Source organism: Scyliorhinus torazame, chromosome 1 (assembly GCF_047496885.1).
Source record: "Scyliorhinus torazame isolate Kashiwa2021f chromosome 1, sScyTor2.1, whole genome shotgun sequence".
Lineage (NCBI taxonomy): Eukaryota > Metazoa > Chordata > Chondrichthyes > Carcharhiniformes > Scyliorhinidae > Scyliorhinus > Scyliorhinus torazame.
This window is the reverse complement of record NC_092707.1, coordinates 24,806,007-24,819,296: the sequence shown is the minus strand read 5'-3', so window position 1 is coordinate 24,819,296 and position 13,290 is coordinate 24,806,007. Positions and strand designations below refer to the sequence as shown.

General features: G+C 49.9%; 1 protein-coding gene across 2 annotated transcripts in view; it reads right to left on the bottom strand.

The window, feature by feature from the left end:
- lrrc74b (leucine rich repeat containing 74B) overlaps window positions 1–13,290 on the bottom strand; it is a 110,265-nt gene that overhangs the window by 32,016 nt on the left and 64,959 nt on the right. The gene's annotated exons all lie outside the window — the stretch shown is intronic.

Below are 13,290 nucleotides of genomic sequence, written 5' to 3'. Positions count from 1 at the left end.
CCAAGCATCTGAATCGCATCTTCAGCAGGACGAAGCACCGCTCCACCACACTCCTGGAAGCTGCATGGGCCTCGTTGTATAGGCTCTCCGCGTTGGTCTGAGGCCTCTGTATTGGTGTCATCAGCCATGACCTCAACGGATAGCCCCTGTCGCCCAGCAACCAGCCCCTCAGCCGGGGGGTCATCCATCAAACATTGCGGGGATGAACGACTGTGCCAGAATGTAGGCGTCATGCACACTCCCAGGGTACCTTGCATACACGTGCATGATCTTCATGTGGGGGGGTCGCAGACCACCTGAATGTTCATGGAGTATGCGCCCTTCCTGTTCATGAACACTTCCCTGTTGTCTGCAGGTGGACGCATGGGGATGTGCACACCATCGATGACACCCTGGACCATCGGTATCCCGGCCACCTTGGCGAATCCACGTGCCCGTGCTTCCTGCTGTGCTCGGGGAATTTCATGTTCCTGTCCGCGATGGCGTACAAGGCATTGGTCACGGCCCTGATGCACCTGTGGACCGATGCCTGTGAGATCCCGGATAGGTCCCCGCTCGGCGCCTGGAAGGAACCGGTAGCGTAAAAGTCACCGTCACCTTGACGGAGACTGGTATAGCGTGTCCTCCACCCATTCCAAATGGTGCGAGTTGCGCCACGAGGTGACATATATGTGCGACCGTCTCCCTGCTGAACCGTAGTCTCCTCCTGCATGTGATGTCCGGTAGGGCCTCGAACGACATTCTGTCACGGTACACCCTCGGCCTTGATGGACGCCTGTGGCGCCCTGGCACCACCATCAGTGGCTCTTCCTCCTCCTCCCCCCCCCCCCCCCCACCAACCACTTCGATATCAGTGCCCGCTTCCTGTGCATTCCTCGCCGTCGGGGGGTCAATGTTCCCCTCGGCATCCCCCTGGACATTCCGGGCCTGAGTGCCTGCGGCTTGCACGGCGAGGACGGGCCACTCCGCGGCCATCCCCTCTGCTGCAGCAGCAACCGCTGCATCTGCAGCCACTGTGGGCCGTCTGAGTCTACGCTGCAGGATGGCCACCTGCAGAGCTGCGGCTCCAACCACGGCAGTGAACATCGTTGTCTGGTTGGCATACATGGTGACCTGTAGGAGGGTGGTGGGGGGCAGAGAAACGACATGTTACACGGAGGTTCTTCCACACCTCGCCAGCCGGGTTGCATGGGATCCCTGTGTGCCCCGGTGGCCTGGTCGCGCTGCAGATACGCAGCCAGCCTAACCCCTGGTCACTGTCTGCGTCCAACGGTCAGTTCACACCATCCTCCTCACCAGTGTGCCAGTCGCCTGTGCCCATCCACCACACGACAGCCTGCGGCCGTGTCCTCGTCACCGTCCTGCCATATCAGGGCGGCTGACATGTGGCATCTGCGGATGGACGACACCCTCCACACTCTCCCTCACCCCCCTCCACTCCCTCCCTCACCCCCCTCCACACTCTCCCTCACTCCCCTCCCACCTCCACTCCCTCCCTCACCCCCCTCCCACCTCCACACTCTCCCTCCCCCCCACCTCCACACTCTTCCTCACCCCCTTCCACCTCCACTCTCCCTCACACCTCCACTCCCTCCTGCCCTCCCACCTCCACTCCCTCCCTCACCCCCCTACCACCTCCACTCCCTCCCTCCCTCACCCCCCTCCCACCTCCACTCCCTCCCTCCCCTCCCACCTCCACTCCCTCCCACCTCCACTCCCTCCCTCACCCCCTCCCACCTCCACTCCCTCCCTCACCCCCCTCCCACCCTCCCTCCCCCCACCTCCACACTCTTCCTCACCCCCTTCCACCTCCACTCTCCCTCACACCTCCACTCCCTCCCGCCCTCCCACCTCCACTCCCTCCCTCACCCCCTACCACCTCCACTCCCTCCCTCCCTCACCCCCTCCCACGTCCACTCCCTCCCTCACCCCCCTCCCACCTCCACTCCCTCCCTCACCCCCCCCCCCCCCACCTCCACTCCCTCCCTCACCCCCCTCCCACCCCCTCCCCCACTGGCCGCAGCGTTATCGGGGAAGCCGACCCGGTCTGCAGGAGCTCTGGAACAGTCCCCTCACCTCCTCACTGCTCAGCTTCAGCCAGCCCGACTGGCTGACGACATTATTTACCAGGTGTGAACGGCGATGGCGTGAACTGGGGTCACGCCGTCAGGACTTCGGCCCATCCGGGCCGGAGAATAGCGGGGGTAGCGGAGAATCGCCATTTTGGGTGTCTCGGGCGATTCTCCGGCCTGCGCCGCGCAGAATTCGCCGGGGCCGATCTCGCCGCTTGGGTGAATCACGGGAGGGCATCGGACCGGCGTCGCGTGGAAAAATGGCGCGCCAGGCGATTCTCCCAACCAGCGCGGCATCGGAGAATCGCGCCCCCTACCTTTGACGTGTCATTCAAACCATAAATACGCTTGTTCAACTTAGTTTTCCTTCCAAATCTCCAGCTTCTTTAGATAGTTTTAAAATTGGAATGAAATTTCTCATCCTGCAAAAATGCAGCTTTTATATCAATTGATTTACATTCCAGGCATCAGAGCCAAATCTTCAAGCTCACTTTTTCTGCCCTGACATGCTGATCAACAAGTTTTTCTTCAACACCCCATGTAATTAGTCTAGCTTCAGCCTTATAAGTGCCATCAATAAGTACCTTTGCTGCATCTACATCCACCTATGCGATGGGCCAGCTGTCCCATTTGGTATTTCAGTGTTTACCCCAAATTCTTACCCCTCGTTTTGTTTGGCATCCTTTAATGAATGTACTTTCTAATTGGCTAGTAGGCACTAAAACATCTTGATCAGAGTTTAACTTCTTGTGCCATTTGAAGCCGGATCTATGGTCATTGCTCTTATGAAACTACGACCTTTACTCATCATCCTCTCTCTTTCTGGACTACTGCTACGCAATCTCTCCCTCGACGATTAGAGTCCCTTTTGCAATGCTGTGATGTTTTCCTCAGGCTGTGGCCACTTTTAGAACTCATGCTGCTTTTTCTGGCCTTCATCATCTTTACCGCAGTTTGCCAATCCATGAGTCTTATTTCCTGTGCCTCATCTTGCACATTCAGCCAATGTTTGTATTTGACACTGATTTTTCCTATTCTCCCTTTAATGGTGGCATCATTCCACACACTGGTCCCTGCTGGCATATACATTACTCTAGTGTCAACTTTGGATAGTAGTCCTTTGGAATAAAAAGCCTTCTCAGGCACTTCTGTATCAATTTGTTCATATTAAGTCATCCGTTTATCTGCCGTAATCTACTTCTTGCAATTGTCCAACATATGTACATGTGAAGTGCATGATGCTTCTTCACTTTCTATGCTGTGTTCTGAGTCTGTGAATGTATAATCAGTGCCAATTAGCCTTGAGAAATGTACCTAAGTTTAATTACAATGTGGAAGGCTAAAAAGGGGTCATGAAATGTCTTTAGCAAACATGATCAAGGAGAATCCCAAGGCTTTTTATGCATATGTTAGGAGCAAGAGGGTAGCAAGAGAAAGAGTAGGCCCACTTAAGGACAATGGAGTGAAGTTATGCTTGGAACCACAGGAAGTGAGAGAAATCCTTAATGAGTACTTTGTATCAGTATTCACTAGGGAAAAGGACATGACGGATGTTGAGGTCAGGGATAGATGTGTGAACTCTCTTGAGAACATCAATATATCAAAGGAGAAAGTGTTGAGTACCCTAAATTGCATTCAGGTAGACAAGTCCCCTGGGCCGAATGGGATGTATCCCAGGTTACTGCGGGGGGAAAAGGGAGAAATAGCTGGGGCATTAACAGATATCTTCAGATCCTCTTTGGCCACAGGTGATGTTCCAGAGGAGTAGAGAATAGCCAATGTTATTCCCTTGTTTAAGAAAGGAAGCAGGGACAATCCAGCAAATTATAGACCGGTGAGCCTGAATTAGTGGTGGGGAAGCTTTTGGAAAAGATACTGAAGGAAAGGATATATGAACAATAGGAGGAAAATGACTAGTTAGTGACAGGCAGCATGGTTTTGTACGGGGAAGGTCATGTCTCACCAACTTGATTGAGATTTTTGAAGAACTGACAAAATTGATGTGGGAAGGGCTGCGGATGTAATTTATAAGGACTTTAGTGAGGCGTTTGATAAGGTCCCACATGGCAGACTGGTACAAAACTAAAATCACATGGGATTTGGGGTGGGCTGGCTAGATGGATACAGAACTGGCTTGGTTACAGGAGTCAGAGAGTAGCGGTGAAAGGGTGTTTTTCTGAATGGAGATCTGTTCAAGGCCATGGAAGATAGGACGGAGAGGGAAGAACGTCATAAACTGATTATAGAATTTATAGTGCAGAAGGAGGCCATTCAGCCCATCGAGTCTGCACTGGCCCTTGGAAATAGCACCACACTTGAGCCCACACCTACAACCCAGCAACCCCACCTAACCTTTTTTTTTGGGGACACTAAGGGAAATTTAGCATGGCCAAGCCACCTAACCTGCACATCTTTGGACGTGGAAGGAATCCAGAGCACCCGGAGGAAACCCATGCAGACATGGGGAGAACGTGCAGACTCCGCACAGACAGTGACCCAATCCAGGAATCGAACCTGAGACCCTGGAGCTATGAAGCAACTGTGCTAACCACTGTGCTACTGTGCTGATAAAGGAGATTTTGGAAGTAGGTGGCATGCTCACTGAGGGCACGGACCCCGGTCTCCTGGTTAAGCGAGATTCGATTGGCTGTCCACGAGGAAAGCGGTATGACAGCTAAGAAAGGTGAAAGGGGCGGTATATGAGCATGGGGGCATAGCAGGATGCATGTTGGTGGGCCAACTTCGAAGGGAGGCAGCGGAGGGGAAGACAGTCCGTATATGGAATAAGGCGGGAAGTTGGTGGTGACTCCAGAACAGATTAATGAAGGTTTTGTTGACTTTTATAGATACCAATATCGGTCGGAGCTTCGTGATTGGTTGGAGTACCCAAGTTTGGGGAAGGAGGATAGGGCAGGCTTAGAGGAGCCGGTGAGGGTGCAAGACGTTATGAAGGCAATTGGGAGGATGCAGGTGGAGAAAGCGGCGGGGCCCGATGGGTTCCCAGACAAATTCTATAAAAAATGTAAAGACAAGCTGGCTCCACTGAAGGTGGCAGGTTCGAGGACACGATAACAGAGGTGCCTTGCCACAAACAATGGCCTCCATCTCGTTACTGCGAAAGAAAGATAAGGACCTGGTGGAATGTGGGACGTATAGATCCATTTCTCTGCTGAATGTAGATGTCAAAACTTTGGCAAAGGTGTTAGCGTTAAGGCTGGAGGGGTGTCTCCTGAAGGTCATTGGGGAGGATCAGACGAGGTTCGTTAAGGGAAGGCAGTTGTTTTCAAACATGAGGATGCTGAATGCGGTCCTCTCTCCAGCAGGGGGAAGGGAGACAGACGTGGTGGTGGCTCAGACATTCTGGGGTAATCTGATGGCTGTTTTGGAGAGATTTGGGATCGTGCCAAAGTTTGAATTGGAATATTTTGCATTGCATCAGCGTATGAGTATTTGCATTGGCTACAGGAATAGTGCCAGAGGACTGGAGAATAGCAAATGTGGTCCCTTTGTTTAAAAAGGGGAGCAGAGACAACCCCGGCAACTATAGACCGGTGAGCCTCACGTCTGTAGTGGGTAAAGTCTTGGAGGGGATTATAAGAGACAAGATTTATAATTATCTAGATAGGAATAATATGATCAGGGATAGTCAGCATGGCTTTGTGAAGGGTAGGTCATGCCTCACAAACCTTATCGAGTTCTTTGAGAAGGTGACTGAACAGGTAGACGAGGGTAGAGCAGTTGATGTGGTGTATATGGATTTCAGTAAAGCGTTTGATAAGGTTCCTCACAGTAGGCTATTGCAGAAAATACGGAGGCTGGGGATTGAGAGTGATTTAGAGATGTGGATCAGAAATTGGCTAGCTGAAAGAAGACAGAGGGTGGTGGTTGATGGGAAATGTTCAGAATGGAGTTCAGTTACAAGTGGCGTACCACAAGGATCTGTTCTGGGGCCGTTGCTGTTTGTCATTTTTACCAATGACCTAGAGGAAGGCGCAGAAGGGTGGGTGAGTAAATTTGCAGACGATACTAAAGTCGGTGGTGTTGTCGACAGTGTGGAAGGATGTAGCAGGTTACAGGGGGACATAGATAAGCTGCAGAGCTGGGCTGAGAGGTGGCAAATGGAGTTTAATGTAGAGAAGTGTGAGGTGATTCACTTTGGAAGGAATAACAGGAATGCGGAATATTTGGCTAATGGTAAAATTCTTGGAAGTGTGGATGAGCAGAGGGATCTAGGTGTCCATGTACATAGATCCCTGAAAGTTGCCACCCAGGTTGATAGGGTTGTGAAGAAGGCCTATGGAGTGTTGGCCTTTATTGGTAGAGGGATTGAGTTCCGGAGTCGGGAGGTCATGTTGCAGCTGTACAAAACTCTGGTATGGCCGCATTTGGAGTATTGCGTACAGTTCTGGTCACCGCATTATAGGAAGGACGTGGAGGCTTTGGAGCGGGTGCAGAGGTTTACCAGGATGTTGCCTGGTATGGAGGGAAGCCTCTGCTGGAACACATAGCGTTCAAAGCTCTCGTTGTCTTCGATGTCACAATGGCTGTCGAACTTCAGTAGGACTGTTTTAAACTTTGTCTTGTCCTCGCCTTCAGCAAAGGTGAGGGAGTTGAAGATGTGGATAGCGTGGTCCCCGGCTATAGAGAGGAAGAGAGCGATCTTCCTGGCATCCGATGCGGTTTCAAGGTCGGTGGCGTCAAGAAACAGCTGGAACTTCTGCTTGAAAATCTTCCAGTTAGCACCGAGGTTGCCGGCGATGCGGAGCTGCGGGGGAGGACGGCGCTGTCCATGTTACCGGATGGCTGATGGCTGGTCAAAGGCAGATTATCTCAAGGTAGGTCTGGATTCGAACCCAGATCCCCAGAGCATTATCCTGGGTCTCTGGATTATTTGTCCACGACGCTATAATTTAGCTATCATTTTCCTTTACAGACTGCAAGCCAGGGCATAGTGTAGAACATTTCTGAAGAGCTAGACTTTGCAGTCCCCATGACCTCTGGCAAAACTGGCGATTACTCATTCATTCTCACAATCATTGTAAGTTTATGGACGCTGTTTGTCCCAGTGCAACAAGAGGGGCATTTAGCAAAGACGTACCGTGGTGCCAAGAGCAAGTCAAAGGCTGAACATGGAACTTCAAATACAAGGAACCCCCAGTCGACAGCACATCATTAGTAAAGTTCTGACCCTGCAAAAGGCGTTTTTACGACATGTTTAATATGAGTGAGTGGTGTTTATGCTACAGTGGAGTTTGATGGACAGAAAATCAAAATGGAGGTGGAGACAGGAGCCTCTGCATCAGTAATCAGTGAGGAGACCTTCAGGAAGATTTGGGCTCCAAGCAGACACCAGCACTTACTCAAGCAAGAATCAACCTTTGAGATTATACCATTACTTGGAGCGTTAAAGGTAACCATTGCATATCACAGCCTAGAAGCTCCTGGTAGTAAATAGGCAAGGGCCTAGTCTACTAGGGTGTGACTGGTTCAGGAATATTCAGCTGAACTGGGGTGAGATGAAGCACACAAAAGTGAGAGAGCATATCATTCAGAAAAATCCTGAGGTTTTCAAAGGCGAACTGGGTACATTGCGGGGCACCACAGTTAAATTGTTCGCTGATCCTCCAGCTACTCTTTGTTTTACAAACCGAGGACAGTACCCATGCCATGAAAAACAAAGTGGAGGAGGAATTGACGGAGTCACCAGTGGTACTGCACTGATCAGTGTAGTTATAAAGCTCCTGAAGACTGACGTATCATTAAGGCATTAGTTTCATTGCATCCTGTCTTTAAGGGGGATTGAAATTTAAGGGGGGAAAAGTTTTATGATTATGCATATTATTGAAATCCATTGCAGGTGTCATCGGTAGGTGCTGTGACATCATCAGTTGTTTTTGTCTCTTGTGCATATTCGTACTTAACAGCCTTTAATTTGGATTCTTTTCTGATACTGTTCTGCCGATGTTGAACTAGCTGCTCCTGTTTTTGAGGCCATACTGTAGTTTAAATTTGGTTATTTTTGTATATTAAAGATTAACTTTCACAATAATAATAATAATCCTCATTGTCACAAGTAGGCTTACATTAACACTGCAATAAAGTTACTGTGAAAGTCCCCTAGTTGCCACATTCCTTGTTCGGGTACACAGAGGGAGAATTCAGAATGTCCAATTCACCTAAAAAGCACGTCTTTCGGAACTTATGGGAGGAAACCGGAGCACCCGGAGGAAACTCACGCAGACAGGGGGAGAACATGCAGACTCCGCACAGACAGTGACCCAAGCGGGAATCGAACCTGGGTCCCTGGCGCTGTGAAGCAACAGTGCTAACAACTGTGCTACCAACGCGTTTTGACTACCATTTTGTGGTCAAGTTATGACACCTTCTACTTCATTGCCCCTCGTACTCACCTAGCTTTGTCTTACTGTAGAGTCTTGCTGCATGAGTCTTGGCAAAGGGTAGTTCTTGAACAGATTATCAAAGGTTGTTGGAAAGGTGGAAGTACAAGAATTAGATGGTTGTGGCAATTCACCCCTACCTCTGTCATTTCCATGTAGGTGCCACTATTAGGAAAGCCATTTCTTTTGCCCCCCCGGCACTAAACAAAATTTCTGCGAGAGTGAGATATAATGAGTGGGATTTAACTAAATGGGAACAAAGTCCTATAGTGAGAGCGTTTAGCCGCATGTTTCCTGATGCTCGCAGCGCCTAGAAACACACTATAAAATGGCACCTGGTTTACATAGGGTGCCTCAGTGGGGAATGTGCGGACGAAGCTGCACATAGCTCCAGGAGCTGTTTAGCACAGGGGTTAAATCGCTGGCTTTGAAAGCAGACCAAGGCAGGCCAGCAGCACGGTTCAATTCCCGTAACAGCCTCCCCGAACAGGCGCCGGAATGTGGCGACTAGGGGCTTTTCACAGTAACTTCATTTGAAGCCTACGTTTGACAATAAGTGATTTTCATTTCATTTTTTATTTCATTTTGTGCACTGAGGAGCTCCGCTTGCCCGAAACCCTCAGTGTAGTGAGAGATCAGGATGCGATTTTAAAATGGCGTCTTGATCTCTGGAGCCCCTGAAACGACCCCCGACTGCTCTCCCCCCCCCCCCCCCCCAAACCCCCCAAGTCCTAACGCAATATGAGGGGATTCCCAGGCTCCCTTCTCATCCACGCAACCCAATAACCGCACAAGGTGCTCCGACCTGATCGCCATTGCGCAGAAAATGGCAGCTTGGCAGTGTCAATCTGGCAGTGCCCCTGGCAAGGCTGGCAGTGCGACCTGGGCACCATGGCAGTGGCAGACTGGCAGTGACAGGATGCCCAGGTGGCACCAGAAATGCCAGGGTACCATGCTGCCCACAGGACATGCTCAGGGAGATCTCCACGAGTGCCATTTGGTCCCCATTTCTGAAGAAAAGTACTGACTAACGCTCGCCCAAGGTCTCCGAGGCAATGGGGATAAATTACAATGCTTCGGGTACCTCGGGAATATTCACATTAAAGTGAGACTAGCTGCCCCGCTTTAACATGCAGATTTGCCAAAATGGGCTTACAGGCGGGATTTACATCGCAACATCTAGCGAGATCACGTTAGATCCTGCAAGGCGTTGCGAGCCAGGTAGATCCTAGCTTCTATTGGCCACGTTGTGCCGGGGCGAGCTGCTTTTCAGGCGCAGTGTGGCTGTTCGTTTGCACCAAAAATAATGGATTATGTGATATAGAAGTGAGTGGAGCGAATTGGATAGCTCTTTAAACAGCCTCATAGGCACAATGGGCACAAATGCTGTATCATTCTATAATCTTGTGATATAGCTTCAGTATATTTTCCATAACTGTATTATATTGATGTGCAAACCACTGTTGGCTTTAAGACAGCCCCGAACGTCACCCAAGCACAACGCAATGCCATCCGCGCTCTCAAGACCAACCGCAGCATCGTCATCAAACCAGCAGACAAAGGGGGGGCCACTGTCGTACTGAACAGAACGGACTACTGCAAAGAAGTATACCGACAACTGAACAACCAAGAACACTACAGACAGTTACCCGCAGATCCGACCAAGGAACACATCCGCCAACTTAACAGACTGATCAAGACCTTGGATCCAGATCTTCAGAGCACCCTACGTGCTCTCATCCCACGTACTCCCCGCATTGGAGATCTCTACTGCCTCCCGAAAATACATAAGGCCAACACACCAGGCCGCCCTATCGTTTCAGGCAATGGGACCCTGTGTGAGAACCTCTCTGGCTACATCGAGGGAATCTTGAAACCCATCGTACAAGGTACACCCAGCTTCTGTCGCGACACGACGGACTTCCTACAGAAACTCAGCACCCATGGACCAGTTGAACCAGGAACATTCCTCATCACAATGGACGTCTCGGCACTCTACACCAGCATCCCCCATGACGACGGCATTGCTGCAACAGCCTCAGCACTCAACACCGACAACTGCCAATCTCCAGACGCAATTCTGCAACTCATCCGCTTCATTCTGGATCACAACGTCTTCACCTTCGACAACAAGTTCTTCATCCAGACGCACGGAACAGCCATGGGGACCAAATTCGCACCCCAATACGCCAACATCTTCATGCACAAGTTTGAACAGGACCTACTCACCGCACAGGACCTTCAACCGACGTTATACACCAGATACATCGATGACATTTTTTTCCTTTGGACCCACGGCGAAGAATCACTGAAACGACTACACGATGACATTAATAAGTTCCATCCAACCATCAGACTCACCATGGACTACTCTCCAAAATCAGTTGCATTCTTGGACACACTCGTCTCCATCAAGGACGGTCACCTCAGCACTTCGTTTTACCGCAAACCCACGGATAACCTCATGATGCTCCACTTCTCCAGCTTCCACCCTAAACACATTAAAGAAGCCATCCCCTATGGACAAGCGCTCCGTATACACAGGATCTGCTCAGACGAGGAGGAGCGTAACAGACATCTACAGACGTTGAAAGATGCCCTCGTACGAACGGGATATGGCACTCGACTCATCGATCGACAGTTCCAACGCGCCACAGCGAAAAACCGGACCGACCTCCTCAGAAGACAAACATGGGACACAACCGACAGAATACCCTTCGTCGTCCAGTACTTCCCGGAGCGGAGAAACTACGTCATCTTCTTCACAGCCTTCAACAAGTCATTGATGACGATGAACATCTTGCCAAGGTCATCCCCACACCCCCACTACTTGCCTTCAAACAACCGCGCAACCTCAAACGAACCATTGTTTGCAGCAAACTACCCAGTCTTCAGAACAGTGACCACGCCACCACACAACCCTGTCATGGCAATCTCTGCAAGACGTGCCAGATCATCGACATGGATACCACTATTACACGTGAGAACACCACCCACCAGGTACGCGGTACATACTCGTGCGACTCGGCCAACGTTGTCGACCTTATACGCTGCAGGAAAGGATGTCCCGATGCGTGGTACATTGGCGAGACCATGCAGACGCTGCGACAACGAATGAACGGACATCGCGCAACAATCACCAGGCAGGAATGTTCCCTTCCAGTCGGGGAACACTTCAGCAGTCAAGGGCATTCAGCCTCTGATCTCCGGGTAAGCGTTCTCCAAGGCGGCCTTCAAGACCCGCGACAACGCAGAATCGCCGAGCAGAAACTTATAGCCAAGTTCCGCACACATGAGTGCGGCCTCAACCGGGACCTGGGATTCATGTCACATTACATTCATCCCCCACCATCTGGCCTGCGAAATCCTACCAACTGTCCTGGCTTGATACAATTCACACCTCTTTAACCTGGGGTTACCCCATCTCTGGATCTGTAAAGATTTAATCACCTGCTAATGCTCGCATTCCTAGCATTGTTTGGCATCTTTGAATTTGTCTATATATGTGTTTCTGGAACAGACCTCTTCATTCACCTGAGGAAGGAGCAGCGCTCCGAAAGTTAGTGACATCGAAACAAACCTGTTGGACTTTAACCTGGTGTTGTAAGACTTCGTACTGGGCTTTAAGATTGGTATGGCACAACAGTAAAAATAAAAAATTCTTTCCCATGTTCTGAGAGCAACGTTTTAAGAAATTTAAATAAAAAGATGGAACTGTAGATGATGGAAATCTGAAAGTGAGGCTGAGAGTCTTGGGTTACAGGAAGATATACACGGGATGGTCAAATGGGCAGAAAAGTGGCAGATGGAATTTAATCCTGAAAAGTGTGAGATGTTACATTTGGAAGGAGCAATTTGACAAGGAAATATTCAGTGAATGACACCCCACTGGGAAGTCCTGAGGAACAGAGACCTCGGCGTATTTGTAAATAAATCTCTGAAGGCAGAAGGGTGGTGAAACTGCATATGGGGACAGTTGCCTTATCAATCGAGGCATAGATTACAAAAGCAAGGAAGTCATGTTGAAGTTATATAGAACATTAATGAGGTCACAGCTGGAGTACTGTGTGCAGTTCTGATCACCACATTATAGGAAGGATGTGATTGCACTGGAGCGGGTGCAGAGGCGTTTCATCAGGATGTTGCTTGGGATGGAACATTTTAGTTATGAAGAGAGATTGAATAGGTTTTGGTTCTTTTCACCGGAGCGGAGAAGACTGAGGGGCGACCTGATCGAGGTGTGCAAGATTATGAGGGGCATGGTCAGGGTGGATAGGGAACAGCTATTCCCCTTAGTTGAAGGGTTGGTTACAAGGGGACACAAGTGCAAGGTGAGGGATGGGAGCTTCAGGGGGGATTTCAGGAAAACCTTTTTACCCAGAGTGTGGTGACGGTCTGGAACACACTGCCTGGGAGGGTGGTAGAGGTGGGTTGCCTCACATCCTTTAAAAAGTACCTGGATAAGCACTTGGCACGTCTTAACATTCGAGGCTATAGGCCAAGTGCTGGCAAATGAGATTAGGATTGGCAGATGCCTTTCATGCGGCGGTGCAGGCCTGATGGGCCGAATGGCCTTTTCTGCACTGCATTTTTGTGATTCTGTGAATACCAGATTAAGTCAGTAAGCAGTTGTGGAGGAGCAGTGAAATTAACAATTCATATACAGAATTGAGGAAGAAGTTTGGGACATGAGCTGGTTGTAGTTTTAGGCAAGAAAGAAAGACTTGCATTTAAATAGATATTTTCACAACCACCAGCCAAGTCAAAGTGTTTTACAACCAATTAAGTACTTGAAGTGTAGTCACAATTGAAATGTAGGC